This window comes from Parus major, chromosome 4 (assembly GCF_001522545.3).
Source record: "Parus major isolate Abel chromosome 4, Parus_major1.1, whole genome shotgun sequence".
NCBI lineage: Eukaryota > Metazoa > Chordata > Aves > Passeriformes > Paridae > Parus > Parus major.
The window spans coordinates 40,823,707-40,836,971 of NC_031771.1; the positions used below are offsets into that span (position 1 = coordinate 40,823,707).

The 13,265-nt window shown below is 32.1% G+C and overlaps 1 protein-coding gene across 3 annotated transcripts in view; it reads left to right on the plus strand.

Moving 5' to 3' along the window:
• Nucleotides 1-13,265, plus strand: part of SGCZ (sarcoglycan zeta) — a 261,003-nt gene that overhangs the window by 15,193 nt on the left and 232,545 nt on the right. For all 3 annotated transcript variants that reach the window (XR_004497012.1, XM_033513776.1, XM_033513777.1), the window contains exon 2: nt 9,898-9,929. The gene's annotated coding sequence lies outside the window, so the exon portion shown is untranslated. The remainder of the gene's footprint in view (nt 1-9,897; nt 9,930-13,265) is intronic.

Sequence of the window (13,265 nt, forward strand, 5' to 3'; positions counted from 1 at the left end):
AGAGTACTTTCTTTGATAATTTTGCATTGAAATTGTAATGTTTTCCAATGTATGCTGGATGTATAATGTTTGTCACTTTATGAAGCCTATCTTACATAAAATTTTTGTGTGTGGTTTAGAGTTGTTAAAATGATCAAAAGTTTGAAAGATAGTCAATTGAAGATGTTGCTCTAGTTGGAAGAAGAAGTATAAAAGATAATGTGGTGTTTTTCCCACCCTCACCCTCTGTTTCTAAAGAAGGAGAGTCTTTTATTGTTGCTAACACTAATGTCTAGAAGAAAGGATATTTAAATCCTGTGCATCTCTTTCTGATACCCATCCATCTTCTATCACACTCTTTAAGGACAGTAAGTCCTAATGAATTATTTACTATATAATGCCATGTAATATTTTCCTGTTTTGTCTCCTTTCAATGAGGAAGGTGAATTGATTCCCAGATCAGTTCTTACTGCACTGCTCTGGCTTTTGGATGAAGTCTTAAAACCAAATTTTGCAGGTGTTTTCATATTAAGAGGTCATGGATTTTGCTGACAATTACATTTGCATGGCAAGATGCAGTAATTTGTTTATTTTATATTGAGTGCTAAATTTTGCTGTAGATTATACCCAGAGTTAAAGTTAGTCAATCTCACAGTTTAAAATAAAGGTTAACCTTTGGCATTCATATTAGTTGAATAACAAGAGTTCAAGGGTGCAGGGTTTCTTCAAGAGATAATGTGTTAATGATTTAATTTAATAAGTATTGTTATAATTTTTAAAATAAAAATTATGACAATACTAGATCTCAAATGTATGCCTTAGATCTGATATTTGTGTCCAGACATCTGCAAAAAATAAGTGTAAGCTGATTTTTAATTCTGTTTCTTACGCCCGTTTGAGGAACAGCTCACATAGAATAATAACAGCAGATTTCATATTTAAGAAAAATACACTTTCAATTTAGTTTATAATGATGCTTTATGAGAAGCTCCTGTTATTAAACAAGTCAGTTTGATTTCTTTTAGTTTTCTGTTATTAAGTGTTCTATTCATGTGTTGAAGGACAGGGAGGTAGGGGAAGATTTTTTCTTCATAGAAAATAATGAATGTGAGTAGGCACTTAAAACAGTGGCTTGTTACCCATATGTAAGGTTTTCTCTAGATTGAAAGAGACATAGCTACCATAATTAAAGATGCACTTGAAAAGCTGCCTGTCACAAAAATTTTTTAGTTCTTTGTTAGTTTAAAAGTGTGCATATGATAAGAAAGTAGTAAAAACATTTTGACTTGACTTACACTAGTCAGTAAAAAGATTGTATATTTTATATAGAAGAAACTTTCCGAATGTTTTGAACATTATTTTTCAGAAGGGTGTTTTCCTACTTTTGATTGTTTTGGTCCATTAATCGGTCATAAAATAAAAAGTCATTCTCATATTAAAAAGTTAAGTTGTATTGTATCTGTTGTAGTATCTGTATCATAGTATATGTCCCTTTTCCATACTTCTCCTGTGCTTTAGAAAGATTGTAACATGGAAAAGTAAGAGAGGGACCTCTGTTCAGAATCCCTGAAGGTATGTCTCAGTATAAAGGAAATCTGTGTGTATTCTAAGTGTGAGTTTAATGAACATGGAAGGGCTGTTGTATTGTGAGCACTCTCACCTTCAAACCGTAGAGTGTGTTGGGTTCTTTGGTTGGTTGGTTTTGGTTTTGTTGGCATTTTTTGGTTTTTTTTCCTAGATCAGATTTATTGTAGAGGCTCAGGGATTAAAGGTATTCTGGCTGGAATTCAGGAACAAAGATACAGACAGAACATCATGGGAGGAAAGACCTAAAGAAGCAATCTTAGAAAAATAATGTATTCTCACAATCATTTAAATATTAAAAAGTTCATTAAAAAGCTGAGTAGGAAAGCTTTAGTAAGTCTTTAGTTGAATTGAAAGGTGTATTCTCCTGCTTCTTCAGAGGGCTTAAAATTTTGGATGGATTATTTTTGCAGAATTTCTGCTTTAAAAATACATTTTGGTTTAATCAGCACATCTCCCTGATGAGCTATTCACTGTGACCAGCAGCAGTTGAGACAGAGCTCTTTTACTTTCTCCCCTAAAATGCCAGGCTGTACAAAGAACAATGATTTGTACATGTTTAACTCTGTTAACTGTATTTTCTGTTGTAAAACGTAACTGGTAAGTTGTGAATACTCTTACACAAGTTCTTAAAACTGAGAACTGAAATGCTTGCTCAGAAATGCACTGTGTTGAATGAAGAATAATAGGATTCCTCAGAATAAGAATGGAAGAAAAAAATTGCATATAATTTGTAAGAGCTTCTGAAAAATTATGTTAATTTAGTCTACTTAGCAGAAAAGTAATTAAAATTCCATAGTATGTGATGTTGCCTCTTTTTATAAATTGCTTTTGTAAAATATCTTCTATTTGCTTCCTATGAAGGCATGTTTCATGGATTTGCATCAGGCAGAGGCACCCTTCCTGTCTATCCAAACATCACAATATTCTACTCAAACCTCTTTCACAACCTGCAGTGACCTATTGTTCATTTTATGGCTTTCAGCTCCTGGGAGGAGTAGGTTAGAGACCATCACAGAGGGATGTGCTGTGGAAGTGGTAACATTGATTTAGATAATTGCAATTTATTGCTTTTAAGGCTGCCATTCTGACTTTAATGCACTTTGCTAGATCAGAAACAGCTAGTGACAAAAGCTGTAACTTTTCCTCTGATTGCAGTGCACGAGAGCTGTTCCTCTTCAGTTTTTGTAGAGGAGTCCCGTGATGTTCCAGATGGGCTTTGCTAGGACAGTAGGTAAAACCTGAAAGGCTTCATTGCACAGGGTAAAAACTTGTTACCTTTATTATAGTTCAGTTCAAATGATGCATGGTAATTAAATAGAAGGAATGATAAATCAGTAAGACTGGACATCATTTGCAAAAAAATTGTATTTGAAAATGGGACTTCCAGTTTGACAAAACATGGAAATTGTTTGAACATGGCCTATGAGCTTGTTTCAGTCCTAAACAGTATTCTCCAGAAGTAGATATCAGTGGATTATTTCAGCATTCCTCTGTAAGTCATATGTATGAACATGGAGTCAGAAGATGGGAGCAGTGCTGAAAATTAGCTGAATCTACATCTTCTTTTCAACATACACAGTTATAAAACGGTAAAAATTTGCAGAGATTTATCTTCCTCAACTACTTCATTACAATTTTGTTTGGTTGACTTGAAAATACAATTTAGCAAATATTTTTTTTGACCAGGAAATCTTAAAAATTAAGTAAAAGATGATTTCTAAAAAAAAAAAGTAGGTTTTTTTTTTCCATTTTTTCAGGATTGATTTACTCAGAAATGGTAGTCGTATCTTCCCATTATATAAGTCAAAATGGAACCTGTTTCATGTGTGACTTTAAGAAAGGTTGCTATGCTTCAGTAGATAAAATAGATAATGGTGGGTCTTTTTATGTTATTAAATAGGAATTGTTAGAATATAGTGTAAAGTATTTTTATTTGTTTAGGAGTAGAGTCTATTTTAAGGATTTTGTATTTGATGTAAAAGTCAGGGGTCATTAATAGAAAATTGTACCTGCTTAATCATGTGTGGGAATTGGAATCCAGCTATTTGATTATTTCATTTGCAAGACTTTCCTTTAATTTTGAATCTCTGTGGTCTCTTCTTTCTTCAGGAAATGCATACTAAATATTTTTCTGCAGGATTTACATAAATAGCAGATTTCATTCAGTGGTTAAAAAATTAACTAATTGTCTTTTGTTTTTATAGAGTTCTGTGTGTTTTTGGTAAAACAAATGATCCTTTAGGAATAATTTAGTCAATTTAGTTAGATCTTTTAAAAGAAAGCACACCGCTAAGGAGAGGGTCTATAAATTTAATAAGGGAAAATTCTAAAATCTTTATCTTGCCTTGTAATTTTTATTTCTCATGCATCTCTGGGCAAAACAGCTGTCTTTTTGGAACCTTAATAATGAAAGCAAAAAGTGATTGTACATATGTATGATTCTCAAAAAAATATAAAACTTCTAAATGTATCCTTTGGACAAGTGTTTTACCTATATACTCCCTGTCTAATATTCCTACAGTGGGATCATTTATTAGTATTCAGATAGCTTATTATATCATTGTAACCATAACTAATTATCATGCATGAACTTTTGTTTTGTGCTTGATAACCCCCGAAATACCATTTCAGAGGCAGTGTTTTCTAGCCAACCTCTCATGGCACTTTGGCTCTTACTTACCATGTTGAATAAAGAGCTATTTTAAGCTATATTTATTTATTTATAAATTTCTATATTTATTTACAGTATAATATAAACTGCAAGGGATTTTTTTCCAATCTTTATTTGGATTACTTACCACTTTGCAGTTTGCAATTGCCAGGACGTGTGGGCCATTTATTTTTCTGTCAAGGTCTATATTTCCCTTATCTCTCCACCTTCTTTCCCCTTCCTCCCACAAGCTTGACCCCAGCATCTTGGAACCAAGATTTGAGTGGTTAAAGTGCATTGTCACATTTAAAAAACAACAGATCCTTTTGGCTAGAACTTGAAAAAATTAATTGAAATTTGAAAGGGAAAACCTCTGAAAATAATTGGGATTATATAAAATAACCTTTGGTGTTTGGGTAATTCTGCCATTAATCTGAATCTTACATTTGTGAGTGAATATTTGTGGGTTTGTATATAGTCAAAACGTTAACTGTATGAAAATGAATTTTCATAATAACAGTATTAACAATATAGGATAAAGAGGTTTTAGAGGGATGTCAAGATGACTATTAAGGAAAATTAATTATTATGATTAAATGTGACATTTAAATATATTTAGATGAAATCATTATTAAGACAGTCAGATAACCTTAATTCTGATATTTTTTAGTACTATTCACTAGCACCATAATCACAGTGGTGATAATGCAGTATTTCTGCAGATTAGATTAAAACAGTTTCAGAAAGTGTCTTTGTTTCCTTTTCTGCTTCTTACCTATTTTGGTAGATATTTCCTGTGTCATATTTTATTACTTTTCTATACCTACTTTAGAGATATTTTTGAGGCTTACAGCCTTCTATTGCTCAACATCTTGGTGTTTCTAGAGGTTTTTTAGAAAAATATATATGACAGGGTTGTAATCAGCTTTAGAAGAATTATATTGTTTTATAAACGAAACTGTCCATGATAGGGAATTCTTTTTAATTTATAACTATCTATCATAAATATTTATTTTAGAAGTGGAATGCTTTAAAGCATTATAGCAAGCTATAATTATTTTTTGTAGAAATAGTTTATATTCTAATCCATGTTACGGTTAATAATTTATTAAAAATTGTTTAGAATTGAAAACAGATTAGAGTCAAAGTAAATTATTTTTGTAAAATGAACAAAGTGATATTATAGAAAATATATGTATTTTGGTTAACCTGAAGTTTTTTAACAAGTTAATTTAGAAAGTGAACTTCTATATTGGAGACATCAGAATTTAAATCTATTTCTAAATGCTCAGTTGACACACTTCTAGATTCCTCAAACGAGTTATAAAAATATATATATATATATATATATATATATAGGAAAAAGTAAAGGATGCTGTCTTCTGTTTGTAGAACACGTTGAAGAGGGTTACTAAATTTTTCATCTGTTAGAATTCAAGGCTTTGATATGAGTTCTTAAATATTTGTGAATAAAGCCTGTGCCAGTTTTTAATTACTATTAATTCCAGCTGTGAGGATTGAAAACCAGAAGGATAATATTAGTCAGCAATTGTAAGAAGATGAGAAGAAATATTAATATAAGCTCTATGTAATGCCTGCAGAGTAATTATTTTGGGCTTCTCACAATAAAAATAGTCCCAGATAGTAGAGAGTTAGTGCTAAAAGTTAAGCAAAATAGGTGGTGATGAAATGTGATGTTATGGAAGGTATTTTTCGAGGTAATTGGTATTAGTGAATTAAAATTATAAAATAAAACCTTTTAAGCACCCTGATAAAGAAATAATATAATTACATATTTCAGAGATAGAAAATATCAGCAATAATTCTAGATGTATATCACCTTATATCACATCTTTCTCCCTTGTTTTTAATATGTTATTCTGTATGTATGTAGTATTTCTATGGAGTCTTATTCAGGTTTTTATTTTTTTGAAATTCTCACTTTATAGGATGTGCAAAGTTCGGAGAGTAAGTGCAATTTTTTTTTTCCTTTTGATTACTCTGTACATGACTTATTCCTCATTTATTTGTAAGCATTGTATTGTGCTCTAAATATAGAATTCTTATTTTGCATTACCTTTTGTTAATAACAATTATCTTTATGGTTCCCAAATGCTTCACCATCCTACATTTATTTTTATAGTATCATGAAAGGTGAAATTCCCATTTATATCCTTATTCTCATAGTATGTGACAAAGTATGAGTGGTGGGATTTTAAGTCTGAAGTATCAACTAAAGATTAATATTCCTCCTGGAAGAGTGAATATTTACAAACAGTTATCAGTATGTAATTTCAGTTTCTTCAAGCACAGCTGCCTTGGCTTTAATTCCAGGTAGAAGCTCTGAGCATTTCTGTATATTAGATCCCTTGGTCTAATTCAAATTCCCTTGTTTGTGGAAAAATACCAGTGTTAGTGTCTGACATCCCAGAAATTTTACTTGTACATTCACTAGAGTACTTTGGTTTGTTTTTTCTGCTGAAATGCAGAAGCAAAAGAAAGTATAGAAATGAAAAATTTAATACTTGCTGCAGTATAGAAAAGGTTTTAAACTGACTCTGTGGTAACTAAAGTAACCAATTCTTCCAAGAAATTGAATTTATCAGTTTTCAGCATATGGTTTTATGTGTGTATATTTTCTATATTAATTTGCAAAATTCAGTTTTAAAAGTAGGCTAATGAAGAGTCTTGAGCTTTTTCATGCTTGATGTAGGTGACATGACATACACATATCAGTCATAGATGAGTCATTTGACTTGAAAGAAAATAACCCAACCCTTGGAAAGAAACAGTCACAGAACTACTTAATATTCCTTGATCTTTGTTTTGAAGTTTTGCTTTGATGTATATTCAGGCCTGTGAGAAATGTTTCCAGCTAATGCTTGTACATTTTCCTGTAATTTGCATTGCAAATTGAATCATAGACTTGCTCAGATTGAGAGGGAGGTCCTCTCATCCAACCCCTTCCTCGCAGCGGGTCCAGTTAGATCTGACTCTGTAGGTCTAGCCCACATCACATTTCAAATGTTTTAAGGATTCACATTCTTTATTTCTTCACTATTTGACCATTCTCATGTCTTGTTTAGATTTTTTCTTATACCTAGTCATATTTTCCTCTTATGTATTTTGTATCTGTAGTCCCTTGACTTAGCTTTGTGAACATCTAGTGACTAGTGAGCTCGGCACTTGATTGAATTCAGCTAAGGGAAACAGGAACATCTAGAATCATAGAATCCTTTAGGACAGAAATGACACCTAAGGTCACAGACTCCAACCTATGACCATTAATTGTGTCCCTAAGTGCCATATATACATGGTTCATCTGAACTGCTTCACATACCTACTAGAGATGAACTCCACATGTTCTTTAATAATTGAATGCCTTTCTTTTATTGGAAGGTTAGCATAGAACAGCTTACATGTACATGTTCATGTAATAGGCCAATTTTCATCAGCTGAAGATATCTCTTGCTCCAAGAGAGAATGTATCAAGCATTACTAAGAGAAGCTAAAACTCTATGGTGAAAGTGTCCTTATGGAGAAAAACAATATCAGTTCAACAAGATTGGCTCATCATTATCATCATATGAGTAATAGATAAAAGATAGCCAGCTTAAGATGGATAAAGCTTAGGTCAAAAATAATTAACAGTTCAGAGGGATAGAACACCTCTCCCGTGAGGAAAGATTAATAGAGTTGGAGTTCTTCATGCTGGAGAAAAGAACTCTGCAGAGAGATGTAATTTCAGCTTTTCAGTCCTAAAGGGTTCTTATAAGAAAGGTGGAGACCCTGTAGTGGGAGACCAGGGGTAGACCAGGGGTAATGGTATTGAAATACAAGAGGGTTGATTTAGAGTGAACTTAAGGATGACATTTTTTTACGGTGGTGTTGAGGCACTGGAACAGATTGTCCAGTGAAGTTGTGGGTGCCCTATCCTTGGAAGTGTTTAAAATGACTTTGATCAGCCTGGTCCAGTGAACAACATCCCAGTCTGTGGCAGGGCCTGGTGGACTAGGTAGTTGATAAAGGTCCCTTCCAGCCCAAACCATTCTATGATTTTTTTTTTTGTTGTTGTTGTACTTTGCAGTGTTCTTTCTATTGAGGACAGCTGGTAATGATAAAAGCCTCTTGTTTTGATTGAAAGCTGGAATCCCTCTTTTTGACACAGGGTATAAAACACCACTTGAGCATTACTCTGTTCACAAGAGAATCTTAAGATCTGCACTTACATGCTATTATCAAAAGAATATGGAGGTAAAAAAAGTAAAATTCTTACGAAATTTCATGTTGTTTCTAAATAACCCAGTGAAAAAAATGGAAGTCATTCTGAAGGACATGGACAGTCTTTGTTAACTTTACTAAAATACAAATACGTATATTTTTTATGTTTATAATTGAAATCTCAAGCTTAATATTGACATATCAGTCAGTCAGTGGAATAGATCAATGAGAAGAATATTTTCCTTCACTGCACTTCGGGGTTTTGTTTCAGTTTTAAAGTGGTGTGTGAATGGAGAGAGGTTCTATTTTCTGCTTTGTTTTGACCAGATTATTAGCAGGTCCTTGGATTTTTTCCTTCTTCAGGCATGCCCTGTACAGTTTCTGTAAAGTGACTGTTTCTGAGGTTGAAAAAGTTACCTGTGTTAGTCATAAAAGACCTCCCAGGTGGTAAGAAAATGAGGAAAGATTAAGTACAACCTTGATTGCATTGCTCATCATTTCATCTTTCTGCTTAATAAAACACAAACGGAATAGAAGAGCAAAGATGCATAGTAATTTAGAAGTAGAGCACTGGTTGAATTCTTTGCCAAATATACCAAATCTTTAGCTTCTTTATAATTCCCTGTGATTGATATTACATCCTTTTGTGCATTACCTGCCAGCTGCAATGAAGTCTGGCATAAAAAAAGTGGTGGCTTGACATTAATGCAGCTTCAGAGAAATGAGATTTTCTGCAAAGTTTTAGCAGCACTGAGGATAAATACAAAGGGTTATAAGCAGTGTAATGATTTTCAAATCTGCAGCTTCATCCTATCCTGTATCCCAGAAGGCTAATGTAATTTCACAGGAAAAGGTACTAAGATACATCACTTATCTTTCTCCTCCGTGCATATGCTATCAACTCTGATGTAATGCATTAACATTATAATAAAAACAATTTGTCAATCAGGAAATAGATAGAAGCATAGATTTGGGGGCAGAAAGGAAAGAAGAGAAGGAGAAATACAGACATGTTGATGCAGAGATTTTTTACAAATTCTGACATGCCTTTAATTTATTGAAATCTCTCCTTTGAAGTATAAATAAAAAGCATGTATTCTGTCATTGATGTTATCATACTGATTTTGCTAGCCTTTCATTTATGCAGTACTAATGTGAAGATTTTTATGTAAAGTAATTGTGGAATTTGGAGTTAATCAAGGTATTTCAATACAAAATGTAAAAGGAAAAGCTCAATGGCTTTAAAAGCTGTGAATAGATTACAGCACTGGTATGAATTAATTGAAATGTAAATTTTCACTATGACAGAAATAAGTTCAAAGCCACAGCAGTTCTTTTCATCCTCTTTATTTTACCAACTTTACTTCCCATGTTTAGGTTTTTTAAAGGAAATCTGTAGTGGTTCCAACTAGCTAAATATTATAATTAACAAATTTTTTCTCATTATTTTGTATTTTCAGGTAACATGCATTTGGAACAGGAATGAATACAGGTCAGGCAAAAAAATCTTTAATATCCCATCTAGGCAGTTTTTATGTAATTGAAAGTCTAATATCAATATATCTATTTTCTCAATATAATACCTAAATAATACCTATTTTCTCAACAATGTCTCTGATCTAGAATCTGTTTCTTTGGTTTCACAGTTACTGATTGTCATTTATATTCAGTGTTTCACTTTCTAGTCACTTTGATTTCTTTTTTTTTTTTTTTTTTGCTTTCATGGCCAAAAAAAGCAAACCCCTTATTTTTTGTCCCTAATGATAGAAATCAGAGCACAAAATCTTACTACTCTTTTTTTTTTATTATTTTTTTTATTTCTTGTGGTTGTTTACAGATCTGTTTTAAATTGTGTTCTGTATTGTGTGGAATTTCAGTGAGCACTGGCTGCACAAAACCCAGGAAGTACTGCTTGTTCTGAAGTTGCAAACATCATTAAATTCTTAAGGGGATTTTTCGGCATAAATTTTGCCTTAAATCCATGATTTCTTAGGAGCTCACAAAAAGAGGTAAATTCCAGGATATTGCTTGAATTTGGGCTGTAACAGTTCTGCCTATCCATATCAAAATTTTTTTTCCCTACAGAACTGATTCTGAGAATGTGCCAAGAATCTGTATCTACTCTGTGACCATTAGAAATACTCAGCAAAAGAAGTCTTTAAAGTTGAGAAACAGATTTCTTAGAAGATGGTAACTGAATGATTTCTGTTCTGCTTGATAGGTAGATTTTTAGTTTATTTTGATATGAAGGTACAAAAATAATATGGATAAACCAGATTGATTTATAAATTTAAACAGGAATGATTAAATTTGATTTTGCATAGTGGAAACAGGAACATTTGTGTCACGCATTGATACTAGCCACTTTGACGGTGCCTGTGTATTCCAGTTATTTTCCTGCTGGTAAAACGGAAGTTCTGCTATAAGCATTTTTCCTTCATTTAAGGAATTACATGTACTGAAGTATAATTTAACTGTGATGAATTATTTTTATTACTGTTATCCTAGACACGCTTTGGAAGCTAAAGAAACACCAGTGTTCTGTGTCGGTATTTAAAATAAACAACAAAGTTTAAGTAAGTCTACTTTGATGTATGTAAAATACAGTCAGTTCTTATACCCTGTGACATTTTAAGTCAGATTTTCTTTTCAGAATAAGAAATGTTTATAATCCTTGATTTATAGGATATGAGGTCAATGAGAAACTCTAATGGTTTCTGTTGTCTTTGGGCCAGGCTCCGTAGATCTTGGAAGCCACTAGAAACTACTCCAGATATATTTCTAAGCAGTCAAAAGCAATATCTGTACCTAGATCAACATAAACTTTGCATAAACATAAAGCTTTAACTTTGAAATTTTCCAGTTAGAATGATTAATGAATTGCAAAAATGCCTCCAGGGAAAAGATGTCCTACATTAGTGGAGAGAGAGCCAGACAAGACATCTTTTTAGCTCAAAGCTCTACCTGTCTCAAAAGGCAAGACTGTTACTTTTCAACTAATATTCTACATGTCAAAACCATTGAAGTCTAGTAACTAACTGTAGCCAAGTGAGGCTGTCAGCTGATTTTTGAAATTATATTTTAAGTAAAACTAGATGTAGTTGTGTGCACATAAATCTGTGAAACCACAACTTTTTGAAGCGATAATGGATTCTTATTTCTGAAAATTAATTATAAGGATCTTCTTTATCAGCCCCTGAACATGATGTTTTTAAATTTCTCTGATTCATTTTCATACATGCACAGTTCTGTAAATAATAGAAAACATGTAATAAAAATAATCTTCTACAGAAATTGCTTTCCACTTACCATATTTTTGTCATGTTTCTAGATTGTTTGTCTCTATTTACTTACTCTTGTAATTACACAAATAGATTTGTGCTTTATTTAGAAATTTTTAAAATTAATATATTTGTATCATATATCAGATATTATATATATGATATTTTCATTTATATATATATATATATAAATATTTATGATATATATAATATATATATCAAAATTACTGAGGCCAGTTGCATTGCTTTGAGGCCCAATATATTGCTTGGAAATGTGCTAATATGAATAAATATCTTTTAAGAAAAATTTGTGGAAGTTAATGAGATTAACTGCCCTACTTTAATACTCTGACTTGAATTCCTTAATGTCTTTCACAAGCCTCAGTTTCAAATGTAACAATGAATTTTAAAATAAAGCAATAAACAATGAATTTTAGAAATTTTTCAGTTATTTTAATTAATAAAATGTAGTGTTGTTCCTGAGAGAACAGTTTTTGTCTTACGTGTGCCTCTGAAATACCAACTAGTCATACATAGCTTAAATATTTTGGAAAACAGAGTATTCTGTTAGCTGTGGAAACTGTCTAAATGTTTAGTTCATGAGTTGGTAGATTTTGACTTATTTTTTGTTTTAAAATACAGCTTTTACTTTTAATTCATATCCTAATAAATGTATCTGAAAATAAACCCAGTTTTAAGATAAAGATACTCATTATGCAAGGCATGATGTTTTTTTGTTTAAAAAAAAGTTTGCTTCTAGGAAATATTTTCATATTTGGTGGTTTTGAAAGCATTTAAACATTTTTTTCTGCCAACATCAAAGAATATTTTTGTACTGTTTGTTAGATGGATTATACCTTTAATTTGGTAAGTGCAAAACATTTAAGGACACCTTTGTAGGTATTATCCAAAGCATTGTTGTGCAAGACTGTAGTACCTAATTTTGTGGGTACACTACAAAGATAAAATATTTTTAATCTGTAAATGACTGAGTGAATTAGATTTCAGCAAAGACAATTTCAAAGCTGACCATGTAAATTACTTTAATTAATATAATAATTCAGAGACACAATGGTAATAATTTTCTTGCAAAAAATAATTATCTAGGCAATATTTCCTTTACAGGATTCTTTAGTATATTATTATAGAATCATTAAGGTTTAAAAATCAAGATCATCAGTCGATTGATCAATCAATCGATTGATGATCAATCAATCATTTAAAAATGTAAGATCATCAAGTCCAGGTGTCAGCCTAGCACAACCACCATGATCATCACTAAACCTTGTCCTCAAGTGCTATATCCACATTATTTTATCACTACCCAGGGATGGTGAGTTTACCACTTCCCAGGGCAGTCTGGTCCAGTGCTTTTAAACCCTTTGCAATTTTATTTTTCCCAATACCTTATCTAAGTCTCCCCTGGAAGAACTTGAGTCTGTTTACTTTCATCCTGCCACTTGCTACCTGGGAGAAGAGACTGACACCCTCTCACTCCAGCCTCCTTTTAGGTAGCTGCAGAGAGAGATAAAGTCTCTCCTGATCCT